This window comes from Glossina fuscipes, unplaced genomic scaffold (genome assembly GCF_014805625.2).
Source record: "Glossina fuscipes isolate IAEA_lab_2018 unplaced genomic scaffold, Yale_Gfus_2 2, whole genome shotgun sequence".
NCBI classification, from domain to species: domain Eukaryota; kingdom Metazoa; phylum Arthropoda; class Insecta; order Diptera; family Glossinidae; genus Glossina; species Glossina fuscipes.
The window spans coordinates 17,743,286-17,767,647 of NW_023998416.1; the positions used below are offsets into that span (position 1 = coordinate 17,743,286).

General features: G+C 33.5%; 1 protein-coding gene and 1 non-coding gene across 3 annotated transcripts in view; one reads left to right on the forward strand and one right to left on the reverse strand.

Annotated features, from left to right (window-relative positions):
* Window positions 1–24,362, forward strand: part of LOC119633258 (tyrosine-protein kinase Btk29A) — a 186,521-nt gene that overhangs the window by 47,555 nt on the left and 114,604 nt on the right. The gene's annotated exons all lie outside the window — the stretch shown is intronic.
* Trnaf-gaa lies at window positions 17,644–17,716 on the reverse strand. Its single transcript has one exon. It is a non-coding gene; the product is annotated as a tRNA-Phe (tRNA).

A 24,362-nucleotide genomic window follows, 5' to 3' on the forward strand; every position in this document is an offset into this window, starting at 1 on the left:
GTTGGTGAAGTTGGACGAAACTGATCAAACGACCTACCTAGAGTACACTGGGGAGTAAATTGGGAATACCTCTGCTTTCAGAGGCAAAAAAAGAAAGAAAAGTGATTCATAGACCATAGTTAAGAAACTTGTGTAGATTTCCGCCTATATTGAATAGGCGGCCGTCCTGTAGTATCCGTAAACCGATGGAAAAAATCGACTACGCCCAATCAATATTATAGAAAATCCAAATGTCATTTTTTTATTATATTCTTTGATCAGCATTAAATTCTGTATCAAAATGTGTGTGCCTGTCCGTCCGTGCCTCTGCTCGTTTGTGTAATGTCTGCGGTAAACATTTTGCCAGTGATAAAGTGAGGATGTCAGCTTGAGATTCAGGAAAAACATTGGAAAATATTGCAAATAGATTAACATTTAAGGCAATACAAACCCTCACAACACAATGTAGGCTGAGAAGGACAACTCCGCCTACTGGTTCTTTTTGGGTAGTGGGGGATGGGGTGGAGAAAAAACGCTTCGATTACAAATGAATATAAATTTTCCTCTTACTAATAGTTAATATCGTACTGCAATAACTAGGAAATAATTACGCCGTAACATTTATCGGACATACTAACAAGTCGCAAATTACTTTTTAATAACGGAGTGATACATGCTTCATTAGTGTATAGAAATGATGTAAATTTTTTAAATCAAAATAAGTTTTTAATAACAACAGCTATTGAACATATAATGTAAAAAGAGGAGACGATTTTGTTGTGCGTGTGAGCGACGCTGATGACTCGCATGCATAGCCTGAGTTTGTGCAGTATTTACAAGAGAAATACAAAGAATCCTATGTTTTTGACATGACATTTCAAAAACAGACTACAACCTGCCAAGTAACCGACGGAAACCAAGATTTGTTATAATTCAAACAATTTCGTTTTCATGTAGACAAGTAGGCTAATATTAGCAAGTACTAAGGGAAAAATTCGATTTTTCGAAGAGTAAGATCGACGCAGTAAATCGTTACAAAGCCAACTATGAAATGTTCGAATAAGGAATAAAGAATACATTAGGGTCTGAGGTAGAGGTATCTCAAGCATAATTTGTAGCTTCTTACAAATAAATCACCGATTTGCACAAACAATAGCAATAAAATTGATTTAAAAAAAAGTCGATTTCACAAAGAACTGATTTGCACGATGTATTTTATACCATGAGTATAATTAAAATCGATTCTATATCGAGATTCGATAGCTTCGTATGTTTATTAAATCGCGAGATTACTCTAGACAACATTAAGCGTTTTATGTTAACTTAGCGAAACAAATCGTCAACCTTCGTCTATAATTTGAGTATTACGTTTATTCTTCTATTATAATTCTTGTGAACTTTTTATTCGTTTTTTTTTTTTTTTTATTTCTTAATAATAAAAGTTCTTATTATGCGTCTTTTGTACAAGTCATTAAAATTTATACTCTTGCTTGAAATCTTCAAATAAAGATTGCGGGTTTGAATAAGTTCTTGGTTTTGCTTCCTTATTACATATACACTATGACAGATATCTATAAAGAATGTTTTTAAAAAATTTTAAGAAACTATTGAGATTTTATGATTACATAAGAAATTATTTAACAAAAACATAACAATAATGTGGTCATAAAAAAATAATAGTGTTGTGAATAAAACTTCTATTTATCTCATCCTCTTTTATAATTGTAATGTAATGTTAAGATGGCTGCATTGTGCTAGAAACGCATGGCAAAGATGGATTTTCATTTACAGGCTGGTCTGCCGGGATTTTAGTTTGCCCACGGATCAATCTTATTGGAAGGGAATTGGATCCGACCATTTTTGCGATCATTCTCCTTGTAACTGGTTATTTGGAAAAAATCTTTCTATGATATAGAAATTGCTGAGTAGTATTATTTCGGGATGGGGCCAATTGCTAGGGAACTCCCCCTATACGAAAAGAAAGGGAGTGTACGGCAAAAAGTAGTAACGTTTATTATTTTATGATGGCAATTCGCTCATAATAGCTATTTACTGAAGCTGCCCTACCCCTACGTTCCCAGTAAAGATTGTGAATGTTTCGATAAAGCGGTATATTGATTAAGAGCAAATCTATTTTATTGGCTTACAAATCGACGTCGAAAATTCGTAGAGAGAGTGAAACCAATTAATTTATCAATATTAACGAAATTTGATATAAAAATGACTAAATTTGCTAAATTTTGCTACGTAGGTCTATTTTTTGGATCCAACTTCATATTAGGTTCCTCATCGAAACTAAGTCTTTGCATGGAAAAAAGGTCATATATTTACTACTTTATGAAAATTTGGTAAATGTGGAGTATGCCGTTTCACATCTTGGGTCTTTACATGTAAATAAGGTACAAGGTTTATTTATCTATTTTATAAGCAATATATATATATATATAAAGGATTGTGTTAGATGAAATAAAGTAGAGTATTTAATAGTCGGCATTGCCCAAATGCAGTTTTTTTTACTTCTTTTTCTGCAAATTTTATTGCCATGAAATTCATGGAAAGATGAGTTGAATGCTTCTCATTACTATCAATGTTAGCTGAGACGGTACAATGCAATGTGTTTACTGGAAAGCCCTCGTTACGACAATTTTATGACTTCTGACAACAAGAACGAGTATTCCTTTTCCTCTCGATTGATCAAAGCAAATAAAAGTTCGAAGGTGTCAAATCGAGATTCTACAGAAAACGCATTAAAGTCAAGACCTTTCATATTATAACACACTGTTAACCACATATATAGGCAACAATTCCACCAGAGTGGTATGTGACATTTTCTATTCAGGTCATTAAGCCGTTTCCTTTAGATTACTAAAAGAGAATCAATTTATCATATTCCCTGATTCATTATTGCTTGTTGTAAGACGGCATTCCAATAATATCGAATGAATATCAAATATATTCTCGAATGTCATTCTAAACATTTCTATGTCCTATCGGTAGGGATATGTCTGCTTGTCATTTATTGTTATCAACTGTTTAAAAATGGATTGATTTAATATAGATTTGCAAACATGGACGAAAAAAAAAGAAATTTTCTTTTGTAAGCCCCACAAGATGGACGTCAAATAAGTTTCTTCGCTCTAGTCAGCCATGCTCTGCCATTGAGTCCACAACTCTCCTGGACCTAAACTATAATGCCACTCTCTTTTGACTGTTACCATTATACCATGCATTCTTGCTCTTCATAATCACTCTCTATCCTAGTGTGAACGAGAATCGTTTTGGAGAACAAAATTTTTGAATCATTTTCTTAGTGTTTCTTAGTGGGCAGCTTCCTACGCCACGTCTTCAAGTAAAGAATTTTTGACTGAGAAGTATTACACATGGATGAATTGGATCTGTATCCTTAAAGAAAATTATTGAATACTATGAAATCTCACTTATTGACACGTGTTCGAATTTAAAGTTTCATTTATTATTATTTAATTGCTTAAATACAGAAAATTGAAGTGGTTTACTTAATTAATAATCATTGGTCATAACAATCTAACCCAGAAAGAAAAATAAAATGAAAAGTAGTCATAAAGCAACAATCTATTTACATTATCTATATTCCCACAAGGAATGCAGAAGCAATAAAAAAAAATAAAAAATAAAAAAAGGTGATCGGTAATTAGGAAAATGTAGGAAAACCATTGCATTCTTATTTTTCTCTACTCTACGAACTCAATAAATACAACAAACAAAGAGTTTCTTTCTGATAACATTGCTTTGAAAGAATTTCGTAAGTTCAGAGTATCATAAAAAAAAAAAAATAAATAAAAAAAGAAATAGAAGAAACGAAAGGGATCCCTAAGCAACATAATATCGAAAGAAGTAATTATGTGTATGTTGTTTACAAAAAGGAATTGTAGAGAATATGAAAACGACAACAGGGTACAGCTGTCTATATCAAATATCAATTATGTATACGGATAACTGTCAGTAATGTTACATGAGTGGTGATAAAATGCAGGTCTTATTCTCTTTATTATGGCAAAAGCATTGTTTACTTTTATTGGTTTTATTATTTTCAAATTCTTTTTTGTTTCCTTTAAAATAATTTCGATGGTTTTCTTTTAGCAGGCATGTCCAGCCGGCATCTTAAGGCCGCGTGCTCATCGAGTAAGTTTACTGTCTTTTTTGATGAACGAACTGCAATATAATATTTTTGGGTTATGTAAACATGAATAATTTTATGTAAGAGAAATGGAATCCTTGTGACAAATGATTTATTTTGATAGATTTGGGCCAACGTATAATTGGTATTGAGATTGATGGGTAGTTTGTAATATATTTGTTTTTTCATTTCAATTATTTTTTGGAACTCAGCGGTTCCGGCTTGAGTTTAACAACTGTAAAGCTAATGCTACATATAAATAATTAGCTAAAATTGTTGTTATTGTCGTTACAATTAGTTTAGTTAATTTCATATTATTTTATGGTGAAATTTTTATCCCCAAACTTCACTTCATTTAACTTATGAGCGAGGAAGATTGACTTATGAAAATTGATTTATGGAAATGGCGATCGAACATAACAGAAAGTTTTCAAGTTCAGACGTTCCAAGAAGGGAACGCATCCTCCGCATTTAAGGCCACGTTTCTACCTTTGTTACTTATGTAAGTTCTTGGCAAGCAAAACCTTGCAGTGAGCCCGTCCCGATCTTCAATACCATACACCACTCTACAGTTATTCAGATCATGACCTTGTAAAATAAGACACTTAATGGGAACAGTTCGGAACGGTTTCGTGACGAATACTAATTGATTTATATTTTCGTAGGCCTTTTGCAATATCAGCAGCACTAGTTTCGGTTTCATTTCCTACAATATTTATAATAATATTTAGATTTACGTGCTCCCTAAGCTGGGCTGATTGGCCTGATCTGTGCTTACTTTCTGCGGTACTTGTGTTATTGTAAGATTGAGCATAGTTTGAATAGTAGCACGGCTAATTATAATTGCTTTTGCTAATTCTCCGTACGATTTTTCCTCACTTTATAATCACATTTCTTACTTCTTGAGAAACAGTTCTGCGTTTTTGTATGTTTTGTGACATTGACAAGGAAACGAAATAAAGAAGTTCACTTTAATTGTTCAATTGTTATTTAAATGTATGAAAACATGTACAATAAATAAATACCGTTAAATATGTTGTCTTTTCGAACCTGCTAGTTATGCTGTATGTACACTTTTTTAATGCTTTCATCGGATTAGAGTATTTTTTTGCGCTCTGTCTTAAGCCAAAAGAAAAAAATCGTGAAATATTCTTTGCTGCTTAACAAGTGCATATTTTAACCCTCAACTTATCAATGCAGTTTTTAATAAGAGAAATTTTCATTCTCGGCACAGTATGCGGTCTTTGTTGGGTTACTGTATGTAATGTTCATTCATGCAGCTTGCGGACCTATTGCTTGTCCCTTATTGGTTACTATTTATACGGTGCTAGGAGATTAAACTTGGGAAAGGAAAAAATTTTGCATTTTGGTAGCCACTGTTTCAATGTGCTCACTGATGCTTCAAGTATGTAAACGATTCGATTCAACACAGATTTTTAGATATAGCGATTTTTTTTGCCCCGTTACTGGAGGAAGCATTGAAATTATAATATTCTTGGTTTGACTTGTACTGTGCCACCAGTTGGCCAAACCTGTTTTCAGCTATTGCTGTCAGCTGCCGTTAAAGCTGATCACTGTTATATCTATAGTATAACTCACAAACATATGCATACATACATATATAGTATAGCTCACAAACAAAAATATAGCAGACGAATCTTTCATCCTTATTATCATAGTAAGTGCAGTAAAAAATAATCATAAAGTAATCATTAGAAATGACAGCTATTTACTGTTATTCTAATTGATCAATAAAATATACCTTAAATTTGATTCATACGTTAATGTCTGTAAAAAGCTTGTAAAGTTTTCAACATTTTAGGAATGAGTGATAGTGAAGGGTCTTCAAATAAGTTTTTTGTTTTTTTTTAGTTAATAATAATTTTTTTTATTTTAGATATTAGTTCATGACATATTTATTTAAGAATAATTTCATATAAGCGACCCATCCTGGACAATTTTAAGAATCCAATCTTGAAAAATCAATATTCGCCGTCTTTTCACACAAATTTTCTCTTAGGTTATCTATAGCACGACTAATCCTGGTGAATAAGACCATTGAGAGAGTTCGTGGTTCATTAAAGTAAGTCAATGCTCCAACATAAACCCAAAGTAAAAAATCCAATGGGGTTACATAGCATAATCTTTGTTGCATTTTTGAAGACTACGATCATCGAACTCTCCTCTCAATAAATTGACTTTGTCACTAAATGTATGGCATGTTGTGGTATTCGTTCGTCATTAGCGGTAGCTGCGAAACGATTATCGTGTTAAATAAAGGTACATTACGGTTGAAGTGGCGCGTTCTCAAATCAGATACAATGATAAAAAAAGAAGGTGGGGTGGAGAGATGGTTCTCCTGTAGCATCAGAAAGTCTTCAACGGATTTTTTCCTTTTCGATTTCGAGTTGAAGACTGGTTCGCCGGTGCACGTTTCCGGTAATCGCCACGCTTGCTGCCATTATGGCCATCATTTGACTCAACCCCGTTCCTGGTTGTCTCGGTTGGTGGGTTTAAGAAGATTTTAAACTTCAAAGTGCTCCGATGTCAGTTCAAAGTTTTTAACTTCGCCAAGTGCACTATTGATTTCTTCGTTTCACTTATTGTTTATGCAATAACTCTTAACATGTTCGTAGACCTTGTCATGTAATATCTTTGTGAAGAAAAAAACGAATACTCGAAAAATGATATGAGAAACATTTTTTATCGAGTTGCTGTTTGACTGAGCTAAGCGACACACTTTTTATTACACCCACCAGAAACTGATCCTGAATCGCTCTTAGCTCGTCTGTCCGTCTGTGTACCTTGGCTTTTATAAGAACAGGGAGTTTATATTACATTTGCATAACGTACCTACCGATTCAGAAAGTGATTCTTGTCTGTTCATTTGTCTGTCCTGTTTCGTTTTGTTCAACCTAGCGACCGCAATTTTTGAGATTTTTTTATTATATTTGGTATACGGATGTATTTTAGCCCAATGACCCATCCTATTGAATATGGCTTGGAACAGACCACTTTATCGACCGCTTCTCGTATTACGCCCTTTTTTGAAAAGGCGATCTATGGAGAGGATATTAATAATGACTCGCTCCCCGCTATAGTGCTTTTGCCTGTTTTCATATAATAAACATGCATCTTTTATATCGAAATTCCGATTTCATGGGTATATACCTGGTATTGAATACATAATTATTCTCTTCCATATTGTTTACTTGCTTTCAATGTTATAATGTAAGTTTCAAAGAAATTTATTTCAGGACATTTCATACGTTACAGCAAACTAAAAACAAAACAGCAAAATAGTTTAAATTTCCTTTTCAAATTCTAGTAATCAGAAAAATATGTGAAAAAATATATTCATAAACAACAACTGCGTTAATATGTTAATACGTTAACATATGTGTGCTTGGGTGTATTTGAGTTTCATTAAAATAAAAACAAAAGAAAAAAAAAAAAAAAAAAAACAAGTAGAAAATAGGTTGAACTGAAAGTTTGCTTTTATGCGAGCTCGATGATGTTGCTGCGTATTCGAACACAAGCTTAGTAGGCAAATAGAAAATGTGGAAAACGCTTTATGAATATGTCTGACTAAATAATAATAATAAAAAAAAAAGAAGAAAATGTTGCATAAAACAGTTTGAATTTTCCGTCAAAACTTTTAAACGTAAACCTCAACATGCTCAACAGATAATGCATAATGTGCACTCCATTTATGTCATTTAATAAATACACGCGCGCACATATTAGTATATAGCTAAACAATATCTCATATAGAACATTGTAAGGATGTGCAGGAGAGGAACATAAACAGCTAACCTAAACATTACGTACATGTGTCTAAGCTTGACAGATTTCTCGCATCATACAAGTGAACATTCATTCATATGCACAAACGTTCATCCATATTTTATATTACACAAAAGAAATGTTCCACTATTTTCACCGTTGTACCTATTTATCTTTACTTGCGCTGTCAAAGGATGATTATATGTCGTTACATTGTTAAGGTATATTGACTTTTATCTGCTACTGTTTTACATTTTCAACTTCTTCTATTTTGATTCCTTTTTAGAGCACGTAAAATGCTGAGTGCGATTTTTATTTGCATAACCGTGATCAGAAATCGGAGCTTTTTAGCTTTGTTAGTCCGTATGTAATCGTAAATTAGAATATCTGTGTAGGTGTTTTAAAAAGTCCAAGATTCTGAAACGATTTAGAGCATCAATGTCTCCTCGATTTGCTGTTAGAATAGCTGGACGCACTGTTATGTTTCTGTTCGTAAGCGATAATGTGACTTCTTTAACGTTATTAGTGTCTTCCTCTCAAGGGAAGGTTCTAATCGCATTTATTATATATATAGATGCTTAAAGTTTCAAAGGTCTCAACGGACTGAAACATTCTGCCTGTCTTTTGTTAGAATTTTAAGCATCGCCAATCTCTTAACAGAACACATTGAGCCTTTCACTCTTGTTTGGCCTGCAGAGATTCATAGGAGTGAAGCAGATATCGATCCGAATTCGGGACAAAGTCATTAAGTAAAAAATAATTTGAGAACTAACTCAGGATAGTGAGTCTCACTGATTCGCTGCAAGGTTTATATGCACCTTTATATATGTTTGTTTCTTCCTTTCATATTGCTTATAAAAGAACAAGGAATACTTTTTGTTCTCTCTTCTTTATTTAAACTTCCTTATGACAGAATTTTAATTCATATAAATGTTCATTTTGTAAATAGTATTCGAAGAGTTCAATGCCTTTTGCAGTATTTTATTTAAGTGCATGTTGGTGATTATTTGCATATTTTAGGTAACTGTAAATCAGAAATTCAATGGATTATGTATTATAATAAAGATAAAAACAAGATACTACAGGAAATTTTGCTTCTGTCGACCTTTTCGACACTCGAGGCTTTATGGTAATAAACTTGTTTATAGATTTACTATTCGAAATATTGCCCATCGCTAGGCATTACGTGTACAATCTTTTAAAACTTAAATGAATTCTGCGCAAAAAGAATAACTTTTCTCTTACGGTTACCTACAAAATAAAGCAAATTTGGGAATCGCCATAAGACTGGAAGTACCGTTTGAACAAACAAGAAAACATCCATTGAATCCCCTATTAACCGGAAGGAAGTAATATCTGGTAATAAGAGCGGGAAGAGTAGAGCGTTCCAGATTAGATCTGTAAGAATTTCCTAAGCGAGGTTTGCTGTTCGTGGCGCAATCAACTTTCGGTGTATTGCTATCCCTTCTCACCCCAATTGTATCAATGGTTGCAGGTAGCAATTCTTGGTGGTGATCTCGTTTGGATTGCAGTTGTATCGTCTATATTAATCATTTGGCTTCTCTGCATCATGGATAGTTGTGCTCCACACTATCGTTCGATTTAAGCAAGAAAAGTAAAGTTTTTTCCGCAACTGGCGGCTTTTTGGTGCAGAGCTACACTTATTCAAAGCTCCAAGAAAGTATGTTTAGTTGTTTACCTTCCAACAGAATCTTCTATAGAAGTACATCCGCTCTCTCTTAGAAAACAGAGGAGACATATTCATACAGAATAACCCTATTTCTTTTCGAATTCTCTCCTTCGGGACGAAATTTATCGGTGAATAGTGAAAATACCGGTAAAGGAAAAAATAAAAAAAAATAATGTTTTGTGCAATCAGTTAAAACTATTTTTTGAGCAACAAAGGAGATGAAAAGGGGCACATAGTAACCTTTTGATAATTTCGCGCATCGCATCTTCATAAGCGAAAGCCCGTCTGCTATACGTATGTCTTGGGATGATTTTTTGATTTCATTTGCGAATGTTTTAGCAGCCGCTCTTATGCTGGGGTTCTTTTGATTACTTCAATAAATTTTAATTTAATATCAGAATATATTGAAACGTACGAAATTAATTCAAGCTTTGTACGCTTAAGCGTCCAATGTTGGTATCTGTTCTAGATTAACATCACTTTCTAAGGAGTTGGGAAAGGGTTTTGAAACTTTTGGAATTCCAAGTGAATAAAATTGTTTATTCCATCTTTCATTCCCCTATGTGATAAGATGTAATTTGTTGCCGATTTTAGACGTGAATGTGGAAAACCTCAAGATTTTATTTTCTTTTACATAATTTTGATTACATCCAGATTGCATATCGTATTTGGTAACGTATTGGCATTGAAACTAATTTATTTATATTTTTTGCAAATTTATAATTTCATAAGATTTGTACGTAGCGTTATTTCCCCCAATGTTTATCGACCATTACCTCAACGACGTTGCATACATGCGGAGGACTATGGTTAATGTGGGTATCTGGTCACATAATTTTCGGCATTCCAAGTTTGTATTACGATCGTTTTATGTATGCATGTTCTTCGTTACTTAAACTTTCTGATATCACGACAATAGCGTGAAACTTTAGAATGTGAGCACTACCATAAGCAACTGTCATCTTGTCTTTCAGATTCACTTTTTGACTTTATTTGAGAAAAAATCGAAGTATTGAAAGAGCTTTAGAGCGCTTCATGTTATGCTGTATATAAGTCTCTATCGCTGATTATAACATAGGACTAGTAGCGAATGCCGTCGTGGACAACTCAACGGACCGCGCTTTCACGAATGTTAAAGCTACTCCAAATCATGCCCAGAAACTTCGCTGAGTTCCCATCAACGATCGGTTGCAGCCGTTAGACAACTTGCACATTTTCAATACAATAATCTTTCAAGTGAGTGTTCGCGCATTCCAATCACGGTGCGGTACAATTTGCTTTGGTCGTAGCTGTAGCGGGTGTTCAGTCGGTAAAGGCATAACACTTAGCGATTGGGCACACAAACGAATACTTTTCTTCAGAATTTGCAGCAACGTATACGAGTGTCTACAAATGGTAGATTTCGTTTTTAACAAATTGATTTTTTCGACGGAGGTGTGATGTATTTCGGCATCTCTTTGAAAGCACATGTCTGGCGTATTTGTTAATAAATAAATCTGGGCCATGTTCTCCGGCCACGATGATAAGTCTGTATTAGCCGCCATCATCATTTAAGGCACAAGCCTTATAAATGCACACAATATTTCAATTAAATAGAACGTAATATTAAACGAAATCACTCTCGTCATAATTGACGAAATTTAATCAATGTTTCGGTTATATTTTGTACGAAATTCGCGAACTGTGATCTTATTATTTCTTAAATTCTTATTATTATTTTTTAAATATGCCTCAACAATGAAAACGCATTGCTCTCTCGTACAATGCTCCATTTTTAGTCATTATAAACTGTCAGTTGTAAAATTGTGTCTTTTGGGATTGCCAACGCTTTAGCGCACAAATAGAGACGAATGCAAATCTGCTGTCTTTGGGGCATCCTATATATTTACTTCCGAAAATGTGTCGCACACACGTGTCGCCATAGCCTGATTGCAAACTAATGCGTTCCTTAATCAGTAAAGTTTGGTGATATGTTGCCTCGAGATTGGTGACAACATACTTCTTCTGTGTCTATTTAGCTTGGAAGCAATATGAAGCACTTAGGCCGGTTCAACGTAAATTTTGATAATACGTATATTTCGACAGTTCGGCAGAACTCTAAATAGCGCCCATGTAAGAAGATTCCCTTATATAAAAATATTAATAGTTTCACATTAGAGGGAAGGAAAGGCTAAAACTACTTTCAAACTTTAGAACATTTTCATTTTACATTTAATCCTTTTCAAAACATAGCAATCAAGCATATGCACACAATGCAGCGCAGTTTGCTTTCATCATTAAAATTTTTAGTAATGAAAATGAGAACGAATTGTAAACGTTTTTTAGGTGAAATCTGCAGACGCTAAAAAACCGGGGCAAAAAGTATAGAATACAAAGGAAATTGTATGAAACGACGTAAAAATACCAAAAGCCTTTATTTAAAGCAACTTGAGTAAACAATGGCCGGAGAGACAGGCGTGAAAAACAACACACGTTTATATGCATTTGCACAAAGAGTAGATGATGACGCCGTTTCAATTTATTTAACAACAGCACATATCAATAGTGCCTAATGAATGAGAAGAGAATGGCTCTGTGTGGATGAAAAAGGAAATAAAAAAAAAAACAACTCCAAAACAAATATAAACTTTTACTTTTTATTAATAAAAAATTATCATAAATTATTTAAAGCGCAAACAATCGGGGAAAAAGTCTATGCATACAACGAGTTACAATTTCATTTTATCTCATATGCACACGCAGTAACGCATATAAGTGATATATATAGTAAATGGGAGACGGATCGACATTCAGCATCAACATCATCATTTTCTTTATTATTTCCATTAATTTCATTTAATGCCTTTTGCTGTAATTTTCACAACTGCCTTGTTCTAAATTGTTTGAGGGAGTCTGACACAATTCCCTTTCACTGAACACCCCGTTTATTTGTATTATGCACAAGCAGGCAACGCAAGAAAATTATAATCAATTTAAAAACTGAAAGTCTACAATTTTTTAATGGATTTAAATCAAAAATCGGGCTTTGTTTTTTCTTTTTTTCCTTTTTTATCATTATTGTTAATATGAGTAAATATTTCATAAGCACATAACATAAGAGAAAAAGTGCGAGTTCAAGAGCTCCGTTCATTTATTTGTTAATGTCGCTTGCGTAGATCCCATTTGAAATAGTGTTAAACATATATTGAGAGATTTAAGTCGTCACTTATTAAGACTGACAGGCCGCATACCCAAACCTAGATTTCAATTGGAAGAATAAATGTTTGGTTCATTTCAATTACAATTTAAAGTATTTCGATTTAATGTACAGATTGCAATATGAAGTGTTTGAAAATTTAAAACTTATTATTTAATTTTCAAGTATATATTTTCGTTCAAGTTGCTTATTATGAAATAATTTTTAACAAGAAAATTGGAGGAATTTTACATTAATGTTGAAAATGATTAAATAATTAGTAATAATTGGTTTGATAGTTCCTCCCTATGAGGGCGAACTAAAAAAAAAAGTACAGAACGAGGTGTTGGACTAATCACGATTATATGCCTGGAAAAGGTTAGGCATTCGAAGAAATATGCGGCATGTAAATGTCGTACATAGAATACATACACAATGCCTGATGTTTCCACTTTCAGATCGAATGTACACAAACACTACTCTCTTTTCCCTTCCTACTCTACTTAAAAATATTCTTGAGCAGCACCGTGTTTCCACGAATAGGATAGATTCACCGAGACGCTGGTCACATAAAAAAAGGTAGAAAACGGAGAGCTCTGCTTGCTAATTTGGTTTTATTTGCGGAAAAGACGTGGATCTATTGTTGACCACTGTATGTGGTAAACACCGTTGTCACACCATAAGATTTATATATTTCGTGTTCAAAGGTTTTGTGATAAATAATTTTTATCAAATTTTGATTCTTTTTATTAACAGCAGTAGTAATTATAATTAAAAAAAAAACTAAACATCCGCATATATGACCAAGGACGCCAAACGGTTAATAGTTTCGGGTTTGTTGTCGGTTTATCCAATTGAATCCTCATTGTACTTATGAAAACTTAAACAAATGCAATTATTTTCCGAAAAGAAAAGTAAAAACGCTATACCCGACCCAGTCCCAAATGCCTTACACCGTTTTACAGTTGTTTATCTAACGACTTTGCTCAAAATTAATTTGTATATATGAAGTGTATATATGAAATGTTCCAATCCGAACCAATGTAAATACTGTTCGACCTTGGGCCAAAACATGTCGGTGTACCAAATTCCATCGAAATATCTCAAATATTTGCGACTCACAGATGGAACATAAAAATGCATGGACAGGCATCAGACGGACAGATGCTTAGATCGATTTAGAGAGTGATTCCGTATTGTAAAAGGAAGCCTTTCTAGCTGTGCTTTACGTCCGCACAAACTTAATACACTCTGTGTAAGGTACAACAAATCATCGACGGCAAATTTTGTGCTTTATTCGGACATATAATCCTTTTCAAATCGATAAGTAATGATTGACTCTCGACAACCTCTTTTCATTTCCATGGTCAAATAGTGTTAAAATGTGATTAATAAAAAATAAGTAAGAATGTTATAGTCGGGCAAGGCCGATCACTAAATATCCCACAACAATTCGCCTGGTACAACTATTCGCTCATTTTGGTAATAAAACATTAAAATTTATACCTTACTTACATGCAAAGGCATATTTTTTCTTGAAAGCCCGCATATTGGGGGAATTCTTATATGCGGTGGTATCCGAGCTACATGATCCAAATTCGGCAAGGTTGATTTCTATGTAGTAAATTGAGTATTATGAACCAATTTTCACCATGATATATTGAAAATGATATCTACTGTATAAAGACGAAGTTTCCGCGGGAACAGTTTTATGAGAAAATGCTCAAAACATTGCCCCAGTCAAACCAAATTGTTCATATCAATTTAGAAGGTACACATACTATTACAGAGCCAGTTTTGATGAGAAATTTTGAAAATTTTATTTTTTTTCTTATAACGAGTTTTCAAAATAAGGCGTAGTGTGCGGAGTGGACGGATCGAAATTGCTTTCATGCATTCTTGTGTCAAAGCACTCCAGTATACCGAATTTCATGAAAATATCTCGAAAATTAGACGAATGGACGGACGGTATAAAAAAAGCTTGGTCTGTCTTAAGCCCTTCTGCATATTACATACGTCACCACAAACTTACACTCACAAGTGCCTAAATAATTGTTCGCCATGCAGTTTCAATCATTAAGTGCAAGTTTCCTCTGTAAAATTTAATAAGTTTTCGAATAAATTTCTATTCTGATGTTAAACAGAAAATGAAAGTGATTAATTCCATCTCTAAAAGCAGTTGACCAGGAAAAATACTAACTTACCTTCAATACAATAGTTTCAACCAAATAAACTTAACGGTGTTAAGACGGTGTAAGTGTAAGTGCTTTTGCATTAGATAGACATGCATATTTTCCTTATTCAGTTGATGTTTCTTATATGTCTCTTGCTCTTCCTAATCAGGTTATTATGCAGGTGTGTTTATATGATCGTTTGTGTCAGACTTGCGGCTTATCCCTTAAACGCATTTGAGCTAAATTTTACTCTTAAAGAATCAAAGCTTAATTAACGTCGCGATCATGTTTTATATTAAATGAAAAACAATAATAATGCATTGAATATCATACGTATATTGGATGTACAGCTTTATTTACACCGTTTTTTTTTCGACGTTCGAGACCTTACTGTAAAAAACGTGCACTATTGAAAATATTTTCCATTGCTAGCCACTACTTTTTCTACTTTTGAAAAATACCGTGAATTTCGAGCGATAGAAACAACTAGTCTTCTAAAGTTGTCCGAAAAATAAGCCATAGAAGCACTGTTCAAACAAGTGATAAGACATATAATTGAAATCCGTGTTAATTGAAAAAGAGAATCACTACTAATAAAAGCGGGGAGGATAGGGGTCTACGGATTATAATACTAGCCAAAAAAAATTTCCTGAGGGAGCTTTGCTTCATACTGATGACATTTATAGCTATTTTTGACGCATTTAATTATTGCTGTTCTTACCGATTTCGTTTGGTTGGGAAAAACCATAATACATCACGCCCAGCTCACCCTCAAATGGAAATGCCTATGGTTTTTTTTAACTTTGATATCGTACTCACTTCACTTTTTTTCACTTTCGAAGGACAATCCTTCAAATTAAGCGGAGGAATTAAACGTTACTGCAAATGACATATTTTTGAAACAGAATCACGATCCTACCGACATTCGCTCTTAGGAAACGGCAGAGTCAAATCCGCACTCGGCTGTAAAATATGAAATAAATGAAAGCTCGTGTCTTGAATCAAACTTAATTTACTTGTCGACTATCTTATTATTTATCAGTTTCCGTCATAGAAAACTAGAAATTATACTCTCTCTTCAGATAAAGGCTTTGTTTTCACGATAACTGGGTTTTAAAACATAGACCAATATGGTCTAAACTCCTTACTGTTAATTTTTTTTAGTTATTTTGCTACTATGGACGAATTTCCATCAGAAATAAACCTATTTTTGGATGGCTTAGTATTCATGAAAACGGAGTGGACTCCAAGAACTTGATCCATGTGGTTCGAATTTGCTCTACTTAATCTTTATGTCAAATTACTATCATCATTTTCATCATAAAACAGTAATAATTAGGTCTTTTTGGTCCATAAGGTTCTACATTTCTTGAGAATCCTTATATGCATCGGTATTCAAGAAATAGACCTACCCAGTTCAAATTCGGTAAGGTTGTTTTCGCTGTCAATTTGCTACTGCGAACTCATTTTCATCATAAAATATTGAAAAATATATATATGAACCGAATTTTTCATACCATATTCGAATGATGAAATACTATTACACAGCGAGTATTGCAGAAAAATTTTGGAGAGACAGACGGACTTAAAGCGAATCAGAATCATTCGCTAATCGGTACAACTAACGCCGGGTATATCTTAAGCCCTTCTGGATATTATTTACGTCCGCACGAATTTAATTTATCATGTACCACAAGTAGAGTACAATTAACAGTAGGAATGTGGAACATATACGTATATTTTTTAGGCCCTTGCACAACAGGAGTTACCACAAAACGCATGCCCGAGAAAGAGCAATTTCTGCTTTTCTATGACGAAAATTTAAATATAATGAAACTTTCAGGAAGTTAATTAAATTTGCTCAACTGGGATTAGGTCATGTGATGGTTTAGACAGCCTCCAATACGAGGGCTTTCATGAAAATTCATTCATTTGCAATTTATAGACTATCATTATCAAAACGAGCGAATTGGTGTAGAGTATTTAGCGATTGCCCTTGCGCGACTATGATGAATTTATTTGTTTTATTTTAGTTCAGGTGTGTATCAAATTTCAGCTTGCTATCTTCATTTATACGACTCTGCCGTTTCTAAAAAGATTATACGTTAAATTGAGTTATTTTGGCAGGAATCGGTATCTACAGAGTAACGGTAGTCATTAACATTAAAACTGAAATTTTAATGATACGTCAACCTTCTTTCATCTACTGCTTCTTCTGCTTTGATAAGATGCGTAACAATTCGTAATTGCATAGTCGATCATTATCATATCATTGATGTCTTACGGAAAATCGCTGAGACATTTTGTTAACATTTCGAAAGTAATTTTTCTTTTTATGCAATTAGTTTACGAACTTCGATAATGATTTGATAATTTAACATAAGACAGTATATAAGTAATTGCACTTAACACTTGCAAAAAGGCTAGAAGTAACAATTCCCTTGATTCCCCTTTTGTAAGGAGAGTCAAGGCCTTTCGACTGAAAGATAAAAGCGTATGAATCGATTTATCTGACTTCTTAAGTTGACCAAAGCGTAAAGAAACAACGTTTCTTTTTAGGCTTGTAAACGACGTTTTTTTGTTATTCATTGTAGAATTCGCATAGTCTATGCCGATATGTGTGAAAATGGTTGTCATTATTCTAAAAAATTAAATTTAACACTAAAAAAAATAAAAAGTGTCTTGCCGAAACCCGGGATTGAACCGGGGACCTTTAGATCTTCAGTCTAACGCTCTCCCAACTGAGCTATTTCGGCTATATGAATCCAGTGGCGTTCTAAGTATATAAATGTTGTCATATAAAACAAAACTAAACAAAATTCAGTACTCATTAAAATAATATTGAGAAGATAAGTAAGTTACTGCCGTAATTTCATATATTTCAATAAATATTATATTATTGGCGGATGATTAACATGGCTTTTCAGCCTATTAACACAGGATTTGAAAAGATTTTGCTGCTTTGGAATTTTCAAATTGAGCATCTGTGCGGACGCTACGGTATTTTATATATTATGAAATAAGAATATAAAAAGAAAGTATTTCAAAGAGATTGAAGAATCATAACAATATCGTAAGTATACGCTTCTTACGGCTGATGTAGCAATTATTGCATTGCTTCATATGCATCTGCGTTTTATTTGCTTGAAAATTTTTTTTGAATTTTCGTGTACATGGCGTCCTTAGCATAGTCTACTACGTTATTCTATGTATCGAATAAACCGCAAGTATTGCCTACAGACCAATTATCGAACTTTTGCAATTCGAGAAGTCCATTAATTGGATATGAATCTTGCATATTTTAGACAAGATTTTTTGATTTACATGGAAATGAAAACAATTTAAATACTCGACAAAAGTGCGAACCTCGCATCGAGCTCTTGGGGAAAGTGTTTGCTATGTTTTATTGCATGAACACCAAGTCGATTATGTTTAAGTTTAGTTGAAGAAGCTTCTTACCTTAGTTCAATGCTATACAGAAATTTTTCTCGACTTCCTTGTAACAAGCACACCAAACCCTAACAAAGAAAGTAATTGATCAGAAAATATGGTTTTCTTAACCGTTAGCTAAGACGTTTTTTCTGAGTCAGCGTTATTCTCTTCATTTTAATAAGTGAACTTGCCTGATGGACTCAAAATGCAAATACGTCAAGTAGGCCAAATTTTTAAGCTTGGGAAAGGCGGAATTCAGTGATCGGCGATAATCTTCGTAGAGGGAAAAAAGTTCCGAGCTCATACGGCTACGACAACATTCAAGAGAAATGAAAAATCATGGATGTGTATAATGCGGGTTTTTGCATTTACGGTTACTGAGAAAGTTGAAATTTCTTCTAAAAAAAAAAAAGGAAAGCAATGCACACTTTGTGAAAAAATAGTTCAAAATTCTTGAAAAGTGCAACCAAACCACTATTTAAAATTCTCTCAGACTTAGAGCCATGTTTTGTAGCCAACAGTATATTATTATTATTGTCATAATATTGTAAAAATTTATTGAGCACTTCTTTTGGGAAATTCTCACTAATTATAGTAAAAATAACATCGCTTAGTGATAATAAATCTAAAATATGCACGAGTGCATTTTGCTAATGAAACGCCAGACTTTTAAAGACATTGTGTCGGTAAGTATGGCTAAGTTGAATTTTTTATTTACTCAAAAATTCGCTTTAAAAAGCGGTAGGTGTGTCCGAGACTAGAAATTGGTACAATGGGCATGAGAACGTTTCCATGTGCTGCCTGCTGTCCATTGTTTAATGACAAAAGAGTTAAATGAAAGTCAAAAACAAAAGCACAACAGGATGTCCGTTTTTAACGTCTGCTTCATCTAAATTTCTCTCTATTATTATGTTGGTGGTGGCCACGATACAGTGTGATGACGGTTCCCCACGAATTACACTTCAGTTCACACTGCGCTTGCTGTTCATCGTCTACATCTGTCTATCTTCTTTATTCTGTGTTATGGTCGTCTTTGCCTGAGTGTTGATAAGCATCAGTTTATGAATGACTCAATTAAATTTAAATTTCATATTACATCCAAATTAGAAAAAATATATATAAAGCAAAAGTATGAAAAAAAAATAAAAAATTTCCTAGAAACATTTATTTATAGTATTATTGTTGTCATTATTTTGAATATGCTGTGTACATTTTTCTCTTTTTCTTCTGTCCTCTTGTTCCTCGTATTGCAATTGTTGCTGCCGCGATTCTATGGTGATAATTGATTAAATTTTCTTTTGTTCGTTAATGTCACACAGCCTTGTTAAACAAATTTTCTTCATAGCTGCGACATCATAGTTACTATGTAATGCTGTGCATTATTTTTTATTCCAGAACCGAAGAGAATTTAATTTTGCATTTGATTTTCATTTTGTCGTATTTGCGGTTCTTGTCACTGTTGTCTCCTTGCACTTAGCGGAAATTGATAAATTGTTCAACCGTAATTGAGTTTGTGTGCACAGAGTGAAATCTTCTTTTTATCAAACGTTAGAAAATGTGTTTTGCTGATTTTATTTTGCTTTTTAACATTTCATGATCGAACACTGTCTAGCAGTAGTTATAACGTCTTTTTTTTTCTTTTTTTCGAATTATTCTCTTTTACTAATCTGTTCCTTCCTTACTTTTTTCATTTTGTTTTATTTAATTTACTTCGATGCGCATTCAATGATTCGAAATAAATATTTGAACTGATTTGTTTTCAATGAATTTATAAATTATGTATTAATATTGATTATTATTAGATATTGGGGCGCTAAGAGAGAAATATTCATCAAAATTTTTGGCTTATTGTCTGCTTACTTCTCCTGCTTCCGCCACAGTTTAGCGAATCGTTGCTGCTCGCAATATGGAATAAAGATCGATCGTTTTATGAATCTAATAACATTTCATTTTCTTATGAGACTTCCACTTCATTACTAACAACCTAACCATCTATAATACATGGAAATTCAATTGCTCTAATGTCTCGAAATCTGTTTTAGATTTACGCATTTCCTTGTAACCGGTATGTATTTTGATGAACATATGTATATAGGAAAACAATTCTCTTCACGATCTAAGCTGATGAAGGCATATCTGTCCATTCGCTTTCATTTAAGCTTCTTAGTTTAGATTCCGAAAGCTTTAATTAAATATGTATTCCTTTTGCTCCGCATTACCAATTATTCCAAAAAAATTTTTTTCCTTGGAATTTCGCACTCCGATAGGCTATCTGCGGCGAAGGAATTCCTCCTAAAAATTTACAGCCTAAATCCTCATCTGTTGGATTCTATTAGGGGTAAAGATATGTTTCCACCGTTTTCCTTCAAAAATTGGGAATTTTTTGTGAAAGAACGGTGCGTTACCATTCGGAACCCACATCGAAAGAGCTCTTTATCTCCTGAGGCTATCCACGAATCGAAATCACTTTTGGTACCTTCGTACGAAGGAAATCGCTGCTCAAACAGACCATCTACCGGAACATAACCGGACAATCGGAAGGGGCAATATCTGGTGAATATGGCGCGTATGTCTTCTTATTTAAGCGTTTCCGTATAAAATATTCGCGTAGGCTGTCGGTTATTAACTTCTCCAATACGCTAACAATCGGGTTTAGACAGTGTTCATATTTACTTAACACCACTTTCAAATAGACATGACTTAATGTAGGCTTATCGAGGTTATCTTTGAACGGATATAATGATGAAAAATTGGTAACCCTATTTTCGCAGAGCGATCATGGGCCGCTAAAACTACTTAATTTAATCCAGTAATATAAAAATTCTGAATTCTAAATGGCTCTTTAATCAAGTAAAGCAGTCTTGTTTGTTTATGCATGCTTTTATTGTAGTAAAAGTGATCGTTCTTGCCGTCAATGATTTTTCAATAAAATTCATTGTCTTTCTTCATCGACATGTTTTATGTCTTATCGATTTTTGTCGACCTCTTTTAGTATAGACAGAGAAATATGCTTCTTTTTTAAATTCAATCAAGAAGAAGAGATGGAAGAGATGGACAAAAGTCACTGTCATAAAAAAAGTGATAAATACACACAAAAAATGTTATACAGCAAAGCACGAAGCTGAAGATAACTAAGAGAAAAGTGAACGTTTTCAACTAATGACGGCCACATGTAGTGAAAGTGTTGTACACGTTAACGTCAACGAATTGATTATTCATAAACTCGGTAAAGAATCGAACAATGTATTGTCTGAATATGATTTAAAAAAAAAAAAAAAGACCGAAATAAACTGTGTCATAATATTTAAAGATTCATCATTCTTACGACGCGCACAAATATCGCTTAACGTCGTTATCTCCTTGATTGCTTTACATTGTTTTTTAAAACACAACATAAAGAAGATGGATTAGAGGTATATGATCGCTTGTCTTGTTGAGAATTATCTATAATAATGTAATTAAATAAAAAATAAAAAAAAAAAAAAAAAGATATGAAACTCTTTTATTGTAATGATTAACGACTTTTTCAATATTACAAAGAAGTTAATTTGTGATTATCAAAAAGGCTTTTTTTTTATTAAAATTAATTATTATTATTAATCAGGAAGTATTTTTGCTTTACAAAAGCCCTTGATTCCAATATACACATATGTTGTATTATTTGAGAGATTTTCTCATTTCTTAAATAATATGCTCAGAATGCAATTGTGATTTATTTATAATAACCACTTCGTTTGAAGATATGATTTACGTGTGCAAAGTTATGATTTGCATATTGAACTCATTATGAATATTATAAGAAGCGGAGCTACTGAGGCTGAACTAAATTTAGATAAGAGGACTTACATCTCTTAAGCCGGATGACTTGAGTAGTCCTGCCGCTACTGGTAGCACAAGAAATATTGATTGCAGGTAGAGAGCATGGAATATAAGATCACTGACTGATATAAATGAGAGGGACATCTGTTTGATATTTTTAGTCTTCTATTACTTGCTATATATTAACATTTGAATCTCTTGCGGCTATAATATGTCTCTTATTTGGTGAAACCACCAGCCAAATTTTTCAAAAATGTTGGCGCATAAAGCTAGTTGTCCATCTTTCTAAACTTTGGTACTAACTGCATCTCATATATTCTTACGCGTTAACTTGTGGAATGCAAATTTGCAGCGAGAGAGAGGGTATGTAGGTTAAAAATGACTCAAAACATGTATATCACAACACAATAATCTAACAAAGATCAATATGTAAGACTGATTCCAAATCAAGCAGAACTTTTTCAAAATAATAAATCCCCGTCCCTTCAACCAGCAATAACCGCTTGATTTGAAAAGGTAAACGCTGTATTGAAATTCTGCCAAATGAGCAGGACAATCGGACGTGTAGAGAGCGTACCAAATGACCGTGTGTTTGTTGTACCTATGTAAAATTGATTACTAAAAGATAGCATCAACGTTTCAAATTTTCAAGCAATTTTCATCGAAACGCTTTAATTGATCAAATGAAGTTCTTATTCTGCAGCAGAGTACGCTTTGAAGAGTGTCAAGCAGGCATCAATATCTCGGGCATAAGAAATTTGCGGTAATCTACAGATGCCGCTGGATGTATTAATTTTTTGTGGATGTATACAATACCCAAAAGCGCTTAAGACAGACCCACCGTTTATTATATTGAAGTTTGTCTGTCTGTCCATCTGTCCGTTTGTTTTTTCGTGTTCAACCCACATTTAGCAATTTTCAAGTGTTTTGGCGCACTACCCATATAGTTTCTTATTTTGAAGACTCCTCATGTGAATGACTGCCTTAAACGAAGTGATGTAAGATGCTTAATGGTGGGCGGTAGGCCACTGTAACGCTTAGCTTGCTTTAGTTTACATTTTAAGCGCATTCGCAGTCTTTAGCCTGTACTTTATGGTTGAAGTACTTTATATCGAAGGCAGGGTATAGCCATTGTTATCATGTATTTTTTTGAATGACATTTCTTATTTGTTTTTTTTCTTTAAGAAATATTGAAAAAGATGAGTTAATTTCTCAAGCAACTAACTGAGCAAAGTCTTTTGAATAAAACCCGTAATAATTCGCAGCCTTCTGTCGCCAGCGAATACCAAGGATCTTCTCGTCTATTACAGCACTCTTGCCCTGGCCTAGGGTTTTGATAACTTTCGTACAGACTGCAAACAAGCAACAGTACCTCCGGTATTCTATAAAAATATTTAGGTCGCCTTGTTCGATCATATTAGATAATCAATCAATGTCGTCTTTTAGATTTTCTTTGGGCCCTTCTATGTCACGCAGTATTGAAATCCCCACGACAGAGCATATTTAAAATGAACTTTTTTAAGCGGAAAGTTCATGCGATACAGAGGATGTAAAGCGAATCTTAAAAAAGATTCATAAGCGTGAAATCAGTCGTGAAAATATCATTACTGTCATACCTAAGAAGATTCAAAAAGGACTTAATTGGCTCGTAGTCACCAAACGGATTGTCTGCTCACATTTAATGTTCCTCCTTTCAGTATTAGAAATTTAAAGTGTTTGTGTATGTTTTTGAAAACATCGTTTCATCAAAAATGAACCTATGTCTGAAACAGCGCAATTAACTTAATTAAACACTTGTTCTTCCTTCTTCTATTTTTTCCTCCGTTTGCGTTCGGTTTATAGATAGATGCCTTATAACTGCTTCAACTCGTAATAAAAAGCAACATGTGCCTAGGTAATTATAAACTTTTTTGGTTTATTAGAGCTCTTTGTATTTCTCTTTCTCGATAATGCTCGTTTTTTTTTTTTTCTTTTTTGCTCCGTTTAAACCAATTACGGGTTTCTCCAGTGAAGAGGTGTAGTATCTGCGTTGAACACAAACAAAAAAAAAAAAAAAGGCAAAGAAGTGTCAAAAATGTGAGCATAAAAACACTTAAGAGAAATTTTATCTGTGTATGTAAACAAGAATATCCTTTTGAGCAACCTAATGGT